Source organism: Bombina bombina, chromosome 6 (genome assembly GCF_027579735.1).
Source record: "Bombina bombina isolate aBomBom1 chromosome 6, aBomBom1.pri, whole genome shotgun sequence".
NCBI lineage: Eukaryota > Metazoa > Chordata > Amphibia > Anura > Bombinatoridae > Bombina > Bombina bombina.
In genome coordinates this window covers 387,453,939-387,475,759 of record NC_069504.1, presented here as the reverse complement: position 1 = coordinate 387,475,759, position 21,821 = coordinate 387,453,939, and the positions used below count along the sequence as shown (strand labels likewise).

The following is a 21,821-nucleotide window of genomic DNA, read 5'->3' as shown; positions in this document are numbered from 1 at the left end:
GGAGTGCATCTAGGATGAAAACAAGGTTATTTGAGCATTTTTTAGAGATAGTACCCTCCAGGCGTTGCGCCAGGAACATCTACAAGGTCAACTAGCTTTGCAGAGAATAATAACAAACATGTATTTCTCACTACAGAATAAACCACTATAATAAAGGTTATTCAGACAAAATGGATGCCAAAGACAAAATGGCAGCCAAGAACAAGATGGCGCTAATCATGCTAACAATTCCTAACATTTACTATATGTGTTTCTTCTTGTTTTTTCCCTGAGGTTCACCTGCTGAGCATTACCACCGTGATAACCTGGGACTTTTACCTTTTTTTGTGTACCATCACATTTGTTTTTGTATTTTATTATTTCTTATACAGGGAGTGCAGAATTATTAGGCAAGTTGTATTTTTGAGGATTAATTTTATTATTGAACAACAACCAAAAAACTCATTAATATCAAAGCTGAATAGTTTTCGAAGTAGTTTTTAGTTTGTTTTTAGTTATAGCTATTTTAGGGGGATATCTGTGTGTGCAGGTGACTATTACAGTGCATAATTATTAGGCAACTTAACAAAAAACAAATATATACCCATTTCAATTATTTATTTTTACCAGTGAAACCAATATAACATCTCAACATTCACAAATATACATTTCTGACATTCAAAAACAAAACAAAAACAAATCAGTGACCAATATAGCCACCTTTCTTTGGACACTCAAAAGCCTGCCATCCATGGATTCTGTCAGTGTTTTGATCTGTTCACCATCAACATTGCGTGCAGCAGCAACCACAACCTCCCAGACACTGTTCAGAGAGGTGTACTGTTTTCCCTCCTTGTAAATCTCACATTTGATGATGGACCACAGGTTCTCAATGGGGTTCAGATCAGGTGAACAAGGAGGCCATGTCATTAGATTTTCTTCTTTTATACCCTTTCTTGCCAGCCACGCTGTGGAGTACTTGGACACGTGTGATGGAGCATTGTCCTGCATGAAAATCATGTTTTTCTTGAAGGATGCAGACTTCTTCCTGTACCACTGCTTGAAGAAGGAGTCTTCCAGAAACTGGCAGTAGGACTGGGAGTTGAGCTTGACTCCATCCTCAACCCGAAAAGGCCCCAGAAGCTCATCTTTGATGATACCAGCCCAAACCAGTACTCCACCTCCACCTTGCTGGCGTCTGAGTCGGACTGGAGCTCTCTGCCCTTTACCAATCCAGCCACGGGCCCATCCATCTGGCCCATCAAGACTCACTCTCATTTCATCAGTCCATAAAACCTTAGAAAAATCAGTCTTGAGATATTTCTTGGCCCAGTCTTGACGTTTCAGCTTGTGTGTCTTGTTCAGTGGTGGTCGTCTTTCAGCCTTTCTTACCTTGGCCATGTCTCTGAGTATTGCACACCTTGTGCTTTTGGGCACTCCAGTGATGTTGCAGCTCTGAAATATGGCCAAACTGGTGGCAAGTGGCATCTTGGCAGCTGCACGCTTGACTTTTCTCAGTTCATGGGCAGTTATTTTGCGCCTTGGTTTTTCCACACGCTTCTTGCGACCCTGTTGACTATTTTGAATGAAACGCTTGATTGTTCGATGATCACGCTTCAGAAGCTTTGCAATTTTAAGAGTGCTGCATCCCTCTGCAAGATATCTCACTATTTTTTACTTTTCTGAGCCTGTCAAGTCCTTCTTTTGACCCATTTTGCCAAAGGAAAGGAAGTTGCCTAATAATTATGCACACCTGATATCGGGTGTTGATGTCATTAGACCACACCCCTTCTCATTACAGAGATGCACATCACCTAATATGCTTAATTGGTAGTAGGCTTTCGAGCCTATACAGCTTGGAGTAAGACAACATGCATAAAGAGGATGATGTGGTCAAAATACTAATTTGCCTAATAATTCTGCACTCCCTGTATGTGATTTAAGCAATATTATATATTTTTTGTTCTTTTATATATATAGAGTGCAGGGTCTAGATCACGAGTGGCATGCTAACTGTAGCGGACAAAGCAATATGTGGTATTTCTAGGCTTTTTTTTATGCGACGGAAATAGTGTGTGTATTACTAGTTGAAAGTAAAAGTGTTTGCTTGAGCGTCATAAAATATTAATGTGTGTCAGATTAGCGCAACTTCAGAGCTCTGGATAACTGTTATGGGAGACAAAAAAGGTTGTAAAAACATATCAAAATACATTTAACAGTAGGTAGCAGTACAATATTCACCTCCATCTCAAAGCATGATGTATGCACCAAAAAAAACTCCTTTTTCATGTTCAAAATCTGCTCATTCATAGTTGCATACTTAAAGGTACGACTCGTAAGTTAACAGTGTCACAGCACTGCTTACCCCATATAGTGCTTGCCGGGGGGGGGGGGGGGGTTGAAAGCCACTTCTTATAATGGGCTGCTGTAGACCTCAATGCTCCGGATCACTGGTGTAGGATCCAGTAAAGTTAAATCAATCGACTCAGCATGGTCTATGGAATTCAAATATCAAAGATCTGGATCTAGCTGACAACACTGCCTGCAGATATTCAGTGGATTATCAGAAGCCCACACTCAGGGGCTGATATAGAGACCATTGAAGGTGCTGCCCAGAGACAAGCACAATATATTGCATTTTCTATTAATAATTTTGGGCCAGATAACGAGTGGAGCACAAATGTTTGCACGTGAGTGATAAGGGGTTTATCGTGACTGTTTGTGCTCAACAGGTTTACCGCTGGTATTACGAGTTGAAAGATTACCACGTCAGAGCTCTGTTTTGTAAAACTAAAAAGTGCCACAAAACTACATTACAAAGTACAGTTACACTCAAAATAACACCATCTGATAAAAATTATTTAAAAAAAATATTGCACAAAAAAGTTAAAAGGGCTCAAAGATATGAAGTCTCAGGTGTTAGAAAAAAAAGGTAGGCAAAGGGCTTTAACATAGACATACATACATATATACATGTCTAAAGATGTGTATGGATGTATGTGTATATGTAAATGTATATATGTGTATATATGTCTTTACAGATATATATATATATACACACACACCTATAAATACATATGTACACATACATACACTGTGTGCAGAATTATTAGGCAAATGAGTATTTTGACCACATCATCCTCTTTATGCATGTTGTCTTACTCCAAGCTGTATAGGCTCGAAAGCCTACTACCAATTAAGCATATTAGGTGATGTGCATCTCTGTAATGAGAAGGGGTGTGGTCAAATGACATCAACACCCTATATCAGGTGTGCATAATTATTAGGCAACTTCCTTTCCTTTGGCAAAATGGGTCAAAAGAAGGACTTGACAGGCTCAGAAAAGTAAAAAATAGTGAGATATCTTGCAGAGGGATGCAGCACTCTTAAAATTGCAAAGCTTCTGAAGCGTGATCATCGAACAATCAAGCGTTTCATTCAAAATAGTCAACAGGGTCGCAAGAAGCGTGTGGAAAAACCAAGGCGCAAAATAACTGCCCATGAACTGAGAAAAGTCAAGCGTGCAGCTGCCAAGATGCCATTTGCCACCAGTTTGGCCATATTTCAGAGCTGCAACATCACTGGAGTGCCCAAAAGCACAAGGTGTGCAATACTCAGAGACATGGCCAAGGTAAGAAAGGCTGAAAGACGACCAACACTGAACAAGACACACAAGCTGAAACATCAAGACTGGGCCAAGAAATATCTCAAGACTGATTTTTCTAAGGTTTTATGGACTGATGAAATGAGAGTGAGTCTTGATGGGCCAGATGGATGGGCCCGTGGCTGGATTGGTAAAGGGCAGAGAGCTCCAGTCCGACTCGGACGCCAGCAAGGTGGAGGTGGAGTACTGGTTTGGGCTGGTATCATCAAAGATGAGCTTGTGGGGCCTTTTCGGGTTGAGGATGGAGTCAAGCTCAACTCCCAGTCCTACTGCCAGTTTCTGGAAGACACCTTCTTCAAGCAGTGGTACAGGAAGAAGTCTGCATCCTTCAAGAAAAACATGATTTTCATGCAGGACAATGCTCCATCACACGCGTCCAAGTACTCCACAGCGTGGCTGGCAAGAAAGGGTATAAAAGAAGAAAATCTAATGACATGGCCTCCTTGTTCACCTGATCTGAACCCCATTGAGAACCTGTGGTCCATCATCAAATGTGAGATTTACAAGGAGGGAAAACAGTACACCTCTCTGAACAGTGTCTGGGAGGCTGTGGTTGCTGCTGCACGCAATGTTGATGGTGAACAGATCAAAACACTGACAGAATCCATGGATGGCAGGCTTTTGAGTGTCCTTGCAAAGAAAGGTGGCTGTATTGGTCACTGATTTGTTTTTGTTTTGTTTTTGAATGTCAGAAATGTATATTTGTGAATGTTGAGATGTTATATTGGTTTCACTGATAAAAATAAATAATTGAAATGGGTATATATTTGTTTTTTGTTAAGTTGCCTAATAATTATGCACAGTAATAGTCACCTACACACACAGATATCCCCCTAAAATAGCTATAACTAAAAACAAACTAAAAATTACTTCCAAAACTATTCAGCTTTGATATTAATAAGTTTTTTGGGTTCATTGAGAACATGGTTGTTGTTCAATAATAAAATTAATCCTCAAAAATACAACTTGCCTAATAATTCTGCCCTCCCTGTAGACATACACATAAGTAGACATAGTTATAAGTGCATTGGAACCCTTTGCAGTTAAGTAGATGAAAACATGTAAAAGCATATTTATGCAATTTTCAATTTTAATAAATGTTTTAACTATGTATTTACTGTAAATATTTCACATTCCAATGTTCTGCACTTAGCAGAATATGTTTAAAGTATTTCTCTCTCTCTCTCTATCTATCTATATATATATATATATATATATATATATATATATATATATATATATATATATATATATATATATATATATATATATATATATAGGTATAGAAGTATATTGTACCAAAATACCCTTTTATATATATATATATATATACAGTATATAGAGAATGAAGGTAGCACACGTTTTCAAAGGCAGAACCTTTTATTAGAGCAGCGTTTCTGGGCTCCTGCCCCTTTCTCAAGCTAATTTACAACTGACACACACACCCTTTTTAAAGGGTCAAACATAAAACAGGAAACCAATTACAGAGCAGGGGTGTGTCTAGCAGGTACTTCACATCATCACATATCCTGTGGAAAAAAGAAAAAAAGGCAACACATCATTTTTAACCCTTTACACCCCTTAGCAAGAATTGGAAAACCTATTAAAAACAATTGCAGCAAGTCACCAGCCACATAAACATTATTGCATCAAAAGCAAATATTAAAAAATGCATTGAATCAACAGCACTTAACATTAATGATGATCATTAATTTATATGTTACATATTAGTTATAGCAATGGAAAGAGGTCAAACTCCCTGTTTAACCCTTTAGGATGTAGCGTGTTAAGAAGCCAAATCCATTTAGCTTCCCGATTTAGTAAGTCCCTATGCCTGTCGCCCCCCCCGGGTCTCTTTGGAGCACTGTCTATTACCAAATACCTAAGCTGATTGGCCTGGTGCCCCATTTCTGTGAAATGGGCAGGAACTGACAAGTGCAACATTTTAGTGTTACGTATGGTCGACTTATGTTGGCATATGCGGTCCCTTATATTTTGGGTGGTCTCACCGACATATAATAGCCCACAGGGACACTTAAGCGCATAGACAACATAAGCTGAATCACATGTGTAATATCCTTTAATCTGGTATTTCCTCCCTGTATATGGGTGTGATATAACTCCCCCCTTAATCACATTGTTGCACTGTGCACACCCCAAACAAGGAAATGTACCTTCCTTGGGTGTTCCAAAAAATTGTTTCTGTGTATCACTCCTAGGTTTCTCAGACATGGCTTGTACCAACTTTCTGCCTTTCATATGCCCCTTTCTGTATGAGGCCCTAGGGACTTCCCTAAATTCCTCAATCTCTGGACAGGTATCTTGTAAAAGGTACCAATGTTTTTTTATGATATTATATACTCTCTTGCTCAGGGTACTATATGAGCTAACAAAGTTCATTCTTCCTCCCTTTGCTGTGTTCTTTCTTTTACTATTGTTTATTCTGACTGGGCACATTTTCAGAGATTCCTCTATAGTTGTTAACTCTTGAGCATCATAGCCTCTGCTGACAAATTTACTCTTCATGCTCTCAGACCTATCACGTCTAATAAGTGGGTCTGATACAATTCTGTCTAGTCTTAGTAATTGTAACCTAGGCACACTTTGAAAAACTCTTGGGGGGTGAAAGCTATCTCTGTGTAGAAGTGTGTTTCTATCAGTGCTTTTAACAAAAATGTCTGTAGCTAATCCTCCATCTTTTTTGTACACCATTGTATCCAAGAATTCCACTTTCTGCCTATCCATCTTGCTACTAAATTTAATAAAGGGAACTGCATTTTCTATGCAGTCCTTAAATTAAACGATGAACAAATCATCTATGTAGCGGTGCCACCCCAGACAGTATTTGGAAAAAAGTGGATTGGTGTAAACATGCCTTTCCTTTATGGCATCCATCACCAAACAGGCATAGGATGGGGCCACATTCGACCCCATCGCTGTGCCGTTTTTTTGCATGTAAAAATGATTTTCAAAAAGGAAGAAATTGTTGGTAAGTACCAAAGTTAGCAGCTCTAAAAGCCATTCTTGTTGTATACTGCTGTACTGCTTACATTTTGCCAAAGCTTCACCTACACAGTCTATCCCCACTTTGTGGGGGATGACTGTGTAAAGGGAAGTAACATCCCAAGTGGCCAAGATGACATTGTCATCTATCGGTTTAATACCATCAATTTTCTCAATCAATTGTATTGTATCCCTGACATACGATTTACCTTGTGTTACCAATGGGGCCAAAATTTTATTAAAAAACTGTGAGGTAGGGCTCATTAACGAGCCAATGCCCGCCACTATGGGCCTACACGGGGGATCAATGAGTTGCTTGTGTATTTTTGGTACCACATAAAAAACAGGAATAAGAGGCTGTGTGGGTGTTAGAAATTGATACAATTTTTGTGTTAACAGATTGTGTTGTAAACCCTTATCCAAGATTCTTTTAAGCTCTCTGCGTACATTATCTGTTGGGTTTCTATTCAACTTTTCATAAACCAATTTTTGCCCTATATTTTGCTGTGTCTATCACGACCACTGCACTGCCCTTGTCCGCGGGCTTGATCGTGATGGACACATTTTTTTCTAATTTTTGTAAAATATTAAATTCTTGTTTTGAAAAATTATATCTGCCTTTATATGTGGGATTTTTACATACCAGATTTTTTTACTCATTTTTCACTATTTTTATGAATGTCTCAACCATCTCATTGTGACCTGAGGGGTTAAACATACTTTTTACAGTTAGTCCCAGTGGTGTTGTATCAAAAGTCTCTTTATCTCTGTTGTCTTGTTGATTATATGTCAAATCCTCTCTAAGAGAAAAGAAAGCCTTCAATCTAATGCCCCTATAGAAACGTGTAAGGTCTTTCATGAGAGCAAAGGTGTCAGCCTGCTCTGTAGGACAAAATGTGAGTCCTTTATTAAGTACATCAATTTCTTCTTGCTGTAACTGCTTAGAAGATAAATTTATAACATTTACCTCCTCTGGGCTGGTTTCGCTTGTGACCTGGTCCCCACTCCTCCTGTATTTTCGCCCCCGTCTAATCCGCCTCCTCGATCTCTGGCCTCCTGTCTGCGCTCCCCTAAAAAAGAAGCCAATGCGGTGGATGATGGGTCGGTACCTGTTACTCCTGTGCCGTGAGCCATTGCGGTAGTGATCCGTTCCCCTCCGGAACTGCGTGCCCGTCCGTGGAGGTCCACGGGCAAATCGTGGACCTCCACAGGCGGGCATGCAACCACGGTCGCAGAGATATGCCGACGGAAGCGCTACTACAAGCACAGACAGTTCCGGAGGGGAACGGATCACTACCACAATGGCCCACGGCACAGGAGTAACAGGTACCGACCCTTCATCCACCGCATCAGCTTCTTTTTTAGGGGAGCGCAGACAGGTGGCCAGAGATCGAGGAGGCGGATTAGACGGGGGCGAAAATACAGGAGGAGTGGGGACCAGGTCACAAGCGAAACCAGCCCAGAGGAGGTAAATGTTATAAATTTATCTTCTAAGCAGTTACAGCAAGAAGAAATTGATGTACTTAATAAAGGACTCACATTTTGTCCTACAGAGCAGGCTGACACCTTTGCTCTCATGAAAGACCTTACACGTTTCTATAGGGGCATTAGATTGAAGGCTTTCTTTTCTCTCAGAGAGGATTTGACATATAATCAACAAGACAACAGAGATAAAGAGACTTTTGATACAACACCACTGGGACTAACTGTAAAAAGTATGTTTAACCCCTCAGGTGACAATGAGGCGGTTGAGACATTCATAAAAATAGTGGAAAATGAGTACAAAAATCTGGTATGTAAAAATCCCACATATAAAGGCAGATATAATTTTTCAAAACAAGAATTTAATATTTTACAAAAATTAGAAAAAAATGTGTCCATCACGATCAAGCCCGCGGACAAGGGATACGATACAATTCATTGAGAAAATTGATGGTATTAAACCGATAGATATGTAGTGAATGTAGTCCAGCGCTAGATTAGCACGGGTAGAGTATTTAGTTAAATTCTATAATTTGAATATATTGTATTTTGCGATTGGATAAATGTTTAATGTATGTACTGCAATGTTATTATTATATATTTATTGTAGGTAATCCTAAGTATTTATCAACATTCAGTTAATAAAAAGATATAAACAGATATATACAACTGATATATATAAACTAGTTGTCTAATGTGAGCTTCTTATCTATATATAAAAACTAATAAAACATTTGTATAATTAAACAGAAATTTAATAACTTGTTAAAAGCATACATAAATTAAAAAGGGACGTCTCCCTTATAACATCGATTGCATCAGAGAAAACAATTGAATAACTGTAGTATATATTTCCGCTATTTGATAATCAGGTACCTGTTATATAGTGTAACAAATGATAATGTCCAGAAATTGGATTAAAAAAATTTAAAGATCCAAATGAGATGACCTACCCGCTATTATGGCGGGTGTGTGTTACCGGTCCGTTAGTGAGAGACTGGTATTTAAAAATATGTCATGTGACTTTTTCTACGTCACACTTGTGATCGTAGCTGTTTCAATATAGTTGTAATGTAACCAGTGATCCTTGATATTCTGTCAAGCACTTATTATGTTGCAATTTTTTTAACTTTAATCTGTATGTGTATCAGAAGGTGTATTCCCCTATTCCGTGTCTAATTAGGGAGTACACCTTCTGATACACATACAGATTAAAGTTACAAAAATTGCAACATAATAAGCGCTTGACAGAATATCAAGGATCACTGGTTACATTACAACTATATTGAAACAGCTATGATCACAAGTGTGACGTAGGAAAAGTCACATGACATATTTTTAAATACCAGTCTCTCACTAACGGACCGGTAACAAACACCCGCCATAATAGCGGGTAGGTCATCTCATTTGGATCTTTAAGTTTTTTTAATCCAATTTCTGGACATTATCATTTGTTACACTATATAACAGGTACCTGATTATCAAATAGCGGAAATATATACTACAGTTATTCAATTGTTTTCTCTGATGCAAACGATGTTATAAGGGAGATGTCCCTTTTTATTTTATGTATGCTTTTAACAAGTTATTAAATTTCTGTTTAATTATACAAATGTTTTATTAGTTTTTATATATAGATAAGAAGCTCACATTAGACAACAAGTTTATATATATATCAGTAGTATATATCTGTTTTTATCTTTTTATTAACTGAATGTTGATAAATACTTAGGATTACCTACAATAAATATATAATAACAACATTGCAGTACATACATTAAACATTTATCCAATCGCAAAATACAATATATTCAAATTATAGAATTTAACTAAATACTCTACCCGTGCTAATCTAGCGCTGGACTACATTCACTACATATCAACCACTGTTTTCTTAGAGGGGAATACATTAGTCTAGCAGGGTCAATTCTCCAGCGCCTCATCTTTCTCACTACCAGATTAAACCGATAGATGACAATGTCATCTTGGCCACTTGGGATGTTACTTCCCTTTACACGGTCATCCCCCACGAAGTGGGGATAGACTGTGTAGGTGAAGCTTTGGCAAAATGTAAGCAGTACAGCAGTATACAACAAAAATGTCTTTTAGAGCTGCTAACTTTGGTACTTACCAACAATTTCTTCCTTTTAGAAAATCATTTTTAAATGCAAAAAAACGGCACAGCGATGGGGTCGAATGTGGCCCCATCCTATGCCTGTTTGGTGATGGATGCCATAGAGGAAAGGCATGTTTACACCAATCCACATTTTTCCAAATACTGTCTGGGGTGGCACCGCTACATAGATGATTTGTTCATCGTGTGGCGGGGCCCCCCAGAGACATTAATGGAATTTAAGGACTGCATAGAAAATGCAGTTCCCTTTCTTAAATTTAGTAGCAAGATGGATATGCAGAAAGTGGAATTCTTGGATACAATGGTGTACAAAAAAGAGGGAGGATAAGCTACAGACATTTTTGTTAAAAGCACTGATAGAAACACACTTCTACACAGAGATAGCTTTCACCCCCCAAGAGTTTTTCAAAGTGTGCCTAGGTTACAATTACTAAGACTAGACAGAATTGTATCAGACCCACTTATTAGACGTGATAGGTCTGAGAGCATGAAGAGTAAATTTGTCAGTAGAGGCTATGATGCTCAAGAGTTAACAACTATAGAGGAATCTCTGAAAAATTGCCCAGTCAGAATAAACAATAGTAAAAGAAAGAACACAGCAAAGGGAGGAAGAATGAACTTTGTTAGCTCATATAGTACCCTGAGCAAGAGAGTATATAATATCATAAAAAAACATTGGTACCTTTTACAAGATACCTGTCCAGAGATTGAGGAATGTAGGGAAGTCCCTAGGGCCTCATACAGAAAGGGGCATATGATAGGCAGAAAGTTGGTACATGCCATGTCTGAGAAACCTAGGAGTGATACACAGAAAAAAATTTTGGAACACCCAAGGAAGGTACATTTCCTTGTTTGGGGTGTGCACAGTGCAACAATGTGATTAAGGGGAGAGTTATATCACACCCATATACAGGGAGGAAATATCAGATTAAAGGATATTACACATGTGATTCAGCTTATGTTGTCTATGCGCTTAAGTGTCCCTGTGGGCTATTATATGTTGGTGAGATCACCCAAAAGATAAGGGACCGCATATGCCAACATAAGTCGACCATACGTAACACTAAAATGTTGCACTTGCCAGTTCCTGCCATTTCGCAGAAATGGGGAACCAGGCCAATCAGCTTAGGTATTTGGTAATAGACAGTGCTCCAAAGAGACCCAGGGGGGGCGACAGGCATAGGGACTTACTAAATCGGGAAGCTAAATGGATTTGGCTTCTTAACACTCTACATCCTAAGGGGTTAAACAGGGAGTTTGACCTCTTTCCATTGCTATAACTAATATGTAACATATAAATTAATGATCATCATTAATGTTAAGTGCTGTTGATTCAATGCATTTTTTGGTATTTGCTTTTGATGCAATAATGTTTATGTGGCTGGTGACTTGCTGCAATTGTTTTTAATAGGTTTTCCAATTCTTGCTAAGGGGTGTAAAGGGTTAAAAATTATGTGTTGGTTTTTTTTCTTTTTTTCCACAGGATATGTGATGATGTGAAGTACCTGCTAGACACACCCCTGCTCTGTAATTGGTTTCCTGTTTTATGTTTGACCCTTTAAAAAGGGTGTGTGTGTCAGTTGTAAATTAGCTTGAGAAAGGGGCATCTGAAGGGTGGTCCTGGAAGATATTGCACCGGACATTATCAACACATACGGCTAGATTTAGAGTTTTGTCGGTAATGACCCGCGTAGCTAACGCTGGCTTTTTTTCCCCCGCACCTTTTAAATACCGCTGGTATTTAGAGTTCACAGAATGGCTGGGTTTTCAGTGCGTTAGGCTCCAAAAAGGGAGCGTAGAGCATAATTTATCGCCACTGCAACTCTCGATACCAGCGGTGCTTACGGACGCGGCCAGATTAAAAAATGTGCTCGTGCACGATTCCCCCATAGGAAACAATGGGGCAGTTTGAGCTGAAAAAAAACCTAACACCTGCAAAATAGCAGCGTTCAGCTCCTAACGCAGCCCCATTGTTTCCTATGGGGAAACACTTCCTATGTCTGCACCTAACACTCTAACATGTACCCCGAGTCTAAACACCCCTAAAGTTACACTTATTAACCCCTAATCTGCCGCCCCCTGCATATTATTATTAACCCCTAATCTGCTGCCCCTAACACCGCCAACCCCTATATTATATTTATTAACCCCTAATCTGCCACCCCCAACGTCGCCACCACCTACCTACAATAATTAACCCCTAATCTGCCGACCGCACCGCTACTCTAATAAATGTATTAACCCCTAAAGCTAAGTCTAACCCTAACACTAACGCCCCCCTAAGTTAAATATAATTTAAATCTAACGAAATAAATTAACTCTTATTAAATAAATTATTCCTATTTAAATCTAAATACTTACCTGTAAAATAAATCCTAATATAGCTACAATATAAATTATAATTATACTGTAGCTATTTTAGGATTATTATTTATTTTACAGGCAACTTTGTATTTATTTTAACCAGGTACAATAGCTATTAAATAGTTAATAACTATTTAATAGCTACCTAGTTAAAATAATTACAAAATTACCTGTAAAATAAATCCTAACCTAAGTTACAATTAAACCTAACACTACACTATCAATAAATAAATTAAATAAACTACCTACAATTATCTACAATTAAACCTAACACTACACTATCAATAAATTAATTAAATACAATATCTACAAATAAATACAATGAAATAAACTAAAGTACACAAAATAAAAAAGAACTAAGTTACAAAAAATATTTACAAACATTAGAAAAATATTACAACAATTTTAAACTAATTACACCTACTCTTTTACCTTACCAGCCCTGAAAAGGGCCCTTTGCAGGGCATGCCCCAAAGAATTCTGCTCTTTTGCCTGTAAAAAAAAAACATACAATACCCCCCCCCCAACATTACAACCCACCACCCACATACCCCTAATCTAACCCAAACCCCCCTTAAATAAACCTAACACTAAGCCCCTGAAGATCTCCCTACCTTATCTTCACCACACCGGGTATCAGCGATCCGTCCTGGCTCCGATGTCTTGATCCAAGCCCAAGCGGGGGGCTGAAGATGTCCATGATCCGGCTGAAGTCTTCATCCAAGCGGGAGCTGAAGAGGTCCATGATCCGACTGAAGTCTTCTATCAAGCGGCATCTTCAATCTTCTTTCTTCCGGATCCATGTAGTTCATCCCGCCGACGTGGAACATTCATCTTCACCGACGACTTCAGCCAATCAGATTGAGCTTGCATTCTATTGGATGATCGGAACAGCCAATAGAATGCGAGCTCAATCTGATTGGCTGATCGGATTTAGGGGTACATAGGTAGTTTATGGGTGTTAGTGTACTTTAGAGCACAGTAGTTAAGAGCTTTATAAACCGGCGTTAGCCCAGAAAGCTCTTAACTACTGACTTTTTTTTGCGGCTGGAGTTTTGTCGTTAGATTTCTAACGCTCACTTCAGCCACGACTCTAAATACCGGCGTTAGAAAGATCCCATTGAAAAGATAGGATACGCAATTGACGTAAGGGGATCTGCGGTATGGAAAAGTCGCGGCTGCAAAGTGAGCGTTAGACCCTTTCCTGACTGACTCTAAATACCAGCCCAAAACCAGCGTAGCCTCTAACGCTGGTTTTGACGGCTAACGCCAAACTCTAAATCTAGCCGTAAGAAATTGATTTCCTATTGGAAGTGTGTGCGAATCCTACCTGCTCTTATCACATATATATATATATATATATATATATATATATATATATATATATATATATATATATATATATATAAAATGTGAAAAACATTGAAATGTGACATTTTCTCTTACTTGGTGTATTCAGTCCACGGATTCATCCTTACTTGTGGGGATATTCTCAATCCCTACAGGAAGTGGCAAAGAGAGCACACAGCAAAGCTGTCCATATAGCTCCCCTCAGGCTCCGCCCCCCCAGTCATTCTCTTTGCCGCTCTAACAAGTAGCATCTCCACGGGAGGGTAAAGAGTTTGTGGTGTTAGATTTGTAGTTTTATTTCTTCAATCAAGAGTTTGTTATTTTAAAATAGTGCCGGTTAGTACTATTTACTCTGAGGCAGAAAGTGATGAAGATTTCTGCTGAGAGGAAATTTTTTTTAGCATGTTGTAACTAAAATCCATTGCTGTTCCCACACAGGACTGTTGAGTACCGGAGAACTTCAGTTGGGGGGAACAGTTTGCAGGCTTAACTGCTTAAGGTATGCTCAGTCATTTATTTCTAACAAGACCTGGTAATGCTAGAAGACTGACAGAAATCCCCATGAGGGAAGGTAAGCCATTTTCTGAGACGCAGTATAGAAGGATGGCTTTAGTTAAGGGCTTAAATACTGGTAGACACTGTGATGGGCTAAATCGATTATTTTATTAATGGAATCTTATATTTATTCAAGTGTTTGAAATGTTGGAAACACTTTTGGGGTTTTTACTACGCCTGGCATATTATTAGACGCCTAGTCTGACTCAGGAAGGCCCCATAACTCTGGACTGTAGAGGGAGGGGGCCTCATTTTCGCGCCTCAGTTGCGCAGTTTATTTTCAAGACATCTTCATGCAACTTCACATGTAGAGTCCTGAGAGTGCAGGAGGACATCTAGGAGGCTTATATTTCTGCTACAAATAACCTAAGGGAAGGTAGGGCCGCAGCAAAGACTGTGGCACCGTGTTGTAGTGTGTTAAACCGGTTGTTTATTGCAATTTGCTCCGGTTTGGTCAATAAGAGGTTAATTGATTTGAAAATTTGTGTGCAATCATTTCAAAGCATTAGGATCATGTGGTGAAATTTTCATTAAGATCGGATGTTTTTGGTGATTTGGTAATAAAGTGTGTGCTTTTTATTATTTAAAGACACAGTAACGTTTTTTCAAAAAGTGATATTTCTCCAACATAGGTGTGTCCGGTCCACGGCGTCATCCTTACTTGTGGGATATTCTCTTCCCCAACAGGAAATGGCAAAGAGCCCAGCAAAGCTGGTCACATGATCCCTCCTAGGCTCCGCCTACCCCAGTCATTCTCTTTGCCGTTGTACAGGCAACATCTCCACGGAGATGGCTTAGAGTTTTTTAGTGTTTAACTGTAGTTTTTATTATTCAATCAAGAGTTTGTTATTTTAAAATAGTGCTGGTATGTACTATTTACTCAGAAACAGAAAAGAGATGAAGATTTCTGTTTGTATGAGGAAAATGATTTTAGCACCGTAACTAAAATCCATGGCTGTTCCACACAGGACTGTTGAGAGCAATTAACTTCAGTTGGGGGAACAGTGTGCAGTCTCTTACTGCTTGAGGTATGACACATTCTAACAAGACGATGTAATGCTGGAAGCTGTCATTTTCCCTATGGGATCCGGTAAGCCATGTTTATTAAGATAGTAAATAAGGGCTTCACAAGGGCTTATTAAGACTGTAGACTTTTTCTGGGCTAAATCGATTCATTATTAACACATATTTAGCCTTGAGGAATCATTTATTCTGGGTATTTTGATATGATTATATCGGCAGGCACTGTTTTTGACACCTTATTCTTTAGGGGCTTTCCCTAATCATAGTCAGAGCCTCATTTTCGCGCCGGTATGGCGCACTTGTTTTTGAGGACAGCATGGCATGCAGCTGCATGTGTGTGGAGCTCTGATACATAGAAAGGTCTTTCTGAAGGCATCATTTGGTATCGTATTCCCCTTTGGGCTTGGTTGGGTCTCAGCAAAGCAGATTCCAGGGACTGTAAAGGGGTTAAATATAAAAACGGCTCCGGTTCCGTTATTTTAAGGGTTAAAGCTTCCAAATTTGGTGTGCAATACTTTTAAGGCTTTAAGACACTGTGGTGAAATTTTGGTGAATTTTGAACAATTCCTTCATACTTTTTCGCAATTGCAGTAATAAAGTGTGTTTAGTTTAAAATTTAAAGTGACAGTAACGGTTTTATTTTAAAACGTTTTTTGTGCTTTGTTATCAAGTTTATGCCTGTTTAACATGTCTGAACTACCAGATAGATTGTGTTCTGACTGTGGGGAAACCAAGGTTCCTTCTCATTTAACTATATGTATTTTATGTCATAAAAAAATTTAGTAAAAATGATGCCCAAGATGATTCCTCAAGTGAGGGGAGTAAGCATGGTACTGCATCATCCCCTCCTTCGTCTACACCAGTCTTGCCCATACAGGAGGCCCCTAGTACATCTAGTGCGCCAATACTCCTTACTATGCAACATTTAACGGCTGTAATGGATAATTCTATCAAAAACATTTTAGCCAATATGCCCACTTATCAGTGAAAGCGCGACTGCTCTGTTTTAGAAAATTCTGTAGAGCATGAGAACGCTGATGATATGGTTTCTGAAGGGCCCCTACACCAGTCTGAGGGGGCCAGGGAGGTTTTGTCTGAGGGAGAAATTTCAGATTCAGGAAACATTTCTCAACAAGCTGAACCTGATGTGATTACTTTTAAATTTAAGTTGGAACATCTCCGCGCTCTGCTTAAGGAGGTGTTATCCAATTTGGATGATTGTGATTATCTGGTCATTCCAGAACCACTATGTAAAATGGAAAAGTTCTTAGAGGCCCCGGGGCCCCCCGAAGCTTTTCCTATATCCAAGCGGGTGGCGTACATTGTTAGTACAGAATGGGACAGGCCCGGTATACCTTTAGTACCTCCCCCCATATTTATAAAATTGTTTTCCTATAGTCGACACCAGAAAGGACTGATGGCAGACAGTCCCCAAGGTCGAGGGGGCGGTTTCTACTCTACACAAGCGCGCCACTATACCCATAGAAGATAGTTGTGCTTTCCAAGATCCTATGGATAAAAAATTAGAAGGTCTGCTAAAGATGTTTGTTCAGCAAGGTTCCCTTCTACAACCAATTGCATGCATTGTCCCTGTCACTGCAGCCGCGTGTTTCTAGTTTGATGAGCTAGGAAAGGCGATTATTAGTAATTCTTCTTCTTATGAGGAGATTATGGACAGAATTCGTGCTCTTAAATTGGCTAATTCTTTCACCCTAGACGCCACCTTGCAATTGGCTAGGTTAGCGGCGAAAAAATTCTGGGTTTGCTATTGTGGCGCAGAGCGCTTTGGTTAAAATCTTGGGCAGCGGATGCGTCTTCCAAGAACAAATTGCTTGACATTCCTTTCAAGGGGAAAACACTCTTTGGCCCTGACTTGAAAGAGATTATCTCTGATATCACTGGGGGCAAGGGCCACGCCCTTCCTCAGGATAGGTCTTTTCAAGACCAAAAATAAACCTAAGTTTCGTCCCTTTCGCAGAAACGGATCAGCCCCAAGGGCTACGTCCTCTAAGCAGGAAGGTAATACTTCTCAAGCCAATCCAGCCTGGAGACCTATGCAAGGCTGGAACAAAGGAAAGCAGGCCAGGAAACCTGCCACTGCTACCAAGACAGCATGAAATGCGGGCCCCCGATCCGGGACCGGATCTGGTGGGGGGCAGACTCTCTCTCTTCGCTCAGGCTGGGGCAAGAGATGTTCTGGACCCTTGGGCGCTAGAAATAGTCTCCCAAGGTTATTCTCTGGAGTTCAAGGGGCTTCCTCCAAGGGGGAGGTTCCACAGGTCTCAGTTGTCTTCAGACCACATAAGAAGACAGGCATTCTTACATTGGGTAGAAGACCTGCTAAAAATGGGAGTGATTCATCCTGTTCCATTAGGAGAACAAGGGATGGGGTTCTACTCCAATCTGTTCATAGTTCCCAAAAAAGAGGGAACGTTCAGACCAATCTTAGATCTCAAGATCTTGAACAAGTTTCTCAAGGTTCCATCGTTCAAGATGGAAACCATTCGAACACTTCTTCCTTCCATCCAGGAAGGTCAATTCATGACCAAGGTGGATTTCAAGGATGCGTATCTACATATTCCTATCCACAAGGAACATCATCGGTTCCTAAGGTTTGAATTCCTGGACAAGCATTTCCAGTTCGTGGCGTTTTCTTTCGGATTAGCCACTGCTCCTAGGATTTTCTCATAGGTACTAGGGTCCCTTCTGGCGGTGCTAAGACCAAGGGGCATTGCTGTAGTACCTTACTTGGACGACATTCTGATTCGAGCGTCGTCCCTTCCTCAAGTAAAGGCTCACACGGACATTGTCCTGGCCTTTCTCAGATCTCACGGATGGAAAGTGAACGTGGAAAAGAGTTCTCTATCTCCGTCAACGAGGGTTCCCTTCTTGGGAACTATAATAGACTCCTTAGAAATGAGGATTTTTCTGACAGAAGCCAGAAAAACAAAACTTCTAGACTCTTGTCGGATACTTCATTCCGTTCCTCTTCCTTCCATAGCGCAGTGCATGGAAGTGATAGGTTTGATGGTAGCGGCAATGGACATAGTTCCTTTTGTGCGCATTCATCTAAGACCATTACAACTGTTCCTGCTCAGTCAGTGGAATGGGGACTATTCAGACTTGTCTCCGAAGATACAAGTAAATCAGAGGACCAGAGACTCATTCCGTTGGTGGCTGTCCCTGGACAACCTGTCACAAGGGATGACCTTCCGCAGACCAGAGTGGGTCATTGTCACGACCGACGCCAGTCTGATGGGCTGGGGCGCGGTCTGGGGATCCCTGAAAGCTCAGGGTCTTTGGTCTCGGGTAGAATCTCTTCTACCGATAAATATTCTGGAACTGAGAGCGATATTCAATGCTCTCAAAGCTTGGCCTCAGCTAGCGAGGGCCAAGTTCATACATCAACCATCAGGGGGGAACAAGGAGTTCCCTAGCGATGGAAGAAGTGACCAAAATCATTCTATGGGCGGAGTCTCACTCCTGCCACCTGTCTGCTATCCACATCCCAGGAGTGGAAAATTGGGAAGCGGATTTTCTGAGTCGTCAGACATTGCATCCGGGGGAGTGGGAACTCCATCCGGAAATCTTTGCCCAAGTCACTCAACCGTGGGGCATTCCAGACATGGATCTGATGGCCTCTCGTCAGAACTTCAGAGTTCCTTACTACGGGTACAGATCCAGGGATCCCAAGGCGGCTCTAGTGGATGCACTAGTAGCACCTTGGACCTTCAAACTAGCTTATGTGTTCCCGCCGTTTCCTCTCATCCCCAGGCTGGTAGCCAGGATCAATCAGGAGAGGGCGTCGGTGATTTTGATAGCTCCTGCGTGGCCACGCAGGACTTGGTATGCAGATCTGGTGAATATGTCATCGGCTCCACCATGGAAGCTACCTTTGAGACGAGACCTTCTTGTTCTAGGTCCGTTCGACCCACTCCAGCTGACTGCTTGGAGATTGAACGCTTGATCTTATCAAAGCGAGGGTTCTCAGATTCTGTTATTAATACTCTTGTTCAGGCCTGAAAGCCTGTAACCAGAAAATTACCACATAATTTGGTATATCTGTTGGTGTGAATCTGCAGGATTCCCTTGGGACAAGGTTAAGATTCCTAAGAGTCTATCCTTCCTTCGAGAAGGATTGGAAAAAGGATTATCTGCAAGTTCCTTGATGGGACAGATTTCTGCCTTGTCTGTGTTACTTCACAAAAAGCTGGCAGCTGTGCCAGATGTTCTAGCCTTTGTTCAGGCTCTGGTTAGAATCAAGCCTGTTTACAAAATTTTGACTCCTCCTTGGAGTCTCAACCTAGTTCTTTCAGTTCTTCAGGGGGTTCCGTTTGAACCCTTACATTCCGTTGATATTAAGTTATTATCTTGGAAAGTTTTGTTTTTGGTTGCAATTTCTTCTGCTAGAAGAGTTTCAGAATTATCTGCTCTGCAGTGTTCTTCTCCTTATCTGGTGTTCCATGCAGATAAGGTGGTTTTGCGTACTAAACCTGGTTTTCTTCCAAAAGTTGTTTCTAACAAAGACATTAACCAGGAGATAGTTGTGCCTTCTTTGTGTCCTAATCCAGTTTCAAAGAAGGAACGTTTGTTGCACAACTTGGATGTAGTTCGTGCTCTCAAATTTTACTTAGCAGCTACTAAGGTTTTCAGACAAACTTTGTCTTTGTTTGTTGTTTATTCTGGTAAACGGAGAGGTCAAAAAGCAACTTCTACCTCTCTCTCCTTCTGGATTAAAAGCATTATCCGATTGGCTTATGAGACTGCCGGACGGCAGCCTCCTGAAAGAATCACAGCTCACTCCACTAGGGCTGTGGCTTCCACATGGGCCTTCAAGAACGAGGCTTCTGTTGATCAGATATGTAAGGCAGCGACTTGGTCTTCACTGCACACTTTTTCTAAATTTTACAAATTTGATACTTTTGCTTCTTCTGAGGCTATTTTTGGGAGAAAGGTTTTGCAAGCCGTGGTGCCTTCCATTTAGGTGACCTGATTTGCTCCCTCCCTTCATCCGTGTCCTAAAGCTTTGGTATTGGTTCCCACAAGTAAGGATGACGCCGTGGACCGGACACACCTATGTTGGAGAAAACAGAATTTATGTTTACCTGATAAATTACTTTCTCCAACGGTGTGTCCGGTCCACGGCCCGCCCTGGTTTTTTTAATCAGGTCTGATAATTTATTTTCTTTAACTACAGTCACCACGGTAACATATGGTTTCTCCTATGCAAATATTCCTCCTTAACGTCGGTCGAATGACTGGGGTAGGCGGAGCCTAGGAGGGATCATGTGACCAGCTTTGCTGGGCTCTTTGCCATTTCCTGTTGGGGAAGAGAATATCCCACAAGTAAGGATGACGCCGTGGACCGGACACACCGTTGGAGAAAGTAATTTATCAGGTAAACATAAATTCTGTTTTTCTGTATTGTAGTGCTGTATAAGTCTGTCAAACATGTCTGAGACTTCAGAGAGACCTTGTTCTTTATGTTTAAAAGCCATGGCGTTACCCCCATTGCATTTATGTGTAAAGTGTGCTAAAACGTCTAAGCATTTTAAAGACCATCCAGTGACACTTAAAAATGTAGCCCAAGATGATTCTTTAACAGAGGGTAATGAGGATAGTCCTTCTTCCTCTCCCCATGTGTCAACACCGGTTACGCCCGCACAAGCGATGCCTAGTACCTCTAGCGCATTGGCCCCTATTACTTTACAACAATTAGCAGCAGTAATGGATAATTCCCTTGCAGCATTTTTATCCAAACTGCCAATTTTTCCAAAAAAGCGTGATAGCTCAATATTAAATACAGAGGATGGGCAATCAGAAGCTTTGGATGATTTATCTGTAGTACCCTCACAAAACTCAGAAGTAGCAGTGAGGGAAGGTCTGTCTGAGGGAGAAATTTCTGATACAGGAAAAGTTTCTCAGCGGGCAGATTCAGATTCCTTAGCGTTTAAATTTAATCTGGAACACCTCCGCGTCCTGCTTAAGGAGGTTTTAGCTACGCTGGATGATTGTGACCCCATGGTGGTCCCAGAAAAATTGTGTAAGATGGACAGGTTTTTAGAGGTCCCTGTATACACTGAGGCATTTCCGATCCCAAAGAGGGTGGCGGATATTGTGACTAGGGAGTGGGAGAGACCAGGTGTACCCTTTGTCCCCCCCCCTATCTTTAAGAAAATGTTCCCCATAAACGAGTGGCAGACGGTCCCTAAGGTAGAGGGGGCTGTTTCAACACTTGCCAAGTGTACAACTATACCAATAGAGGAC

At 40.6% G+C, this 21,821-nt stretch overlaps 1 protein-coding gene across 5 annotated transcripts in view; it reads left to right on the top strand.

Moving 5' to 3' along the window:
- The window catches only part of ARHGEF37 (Rho guanine nucleotide exchange factor 37), a 300,854-nt gene that overhangs the window by 173,472 nt on the left and 105,561 nt on the right, over nt 1–21,821 (top strand). The gene's annotated exons all lie outside the window — the stretch shown is intronic.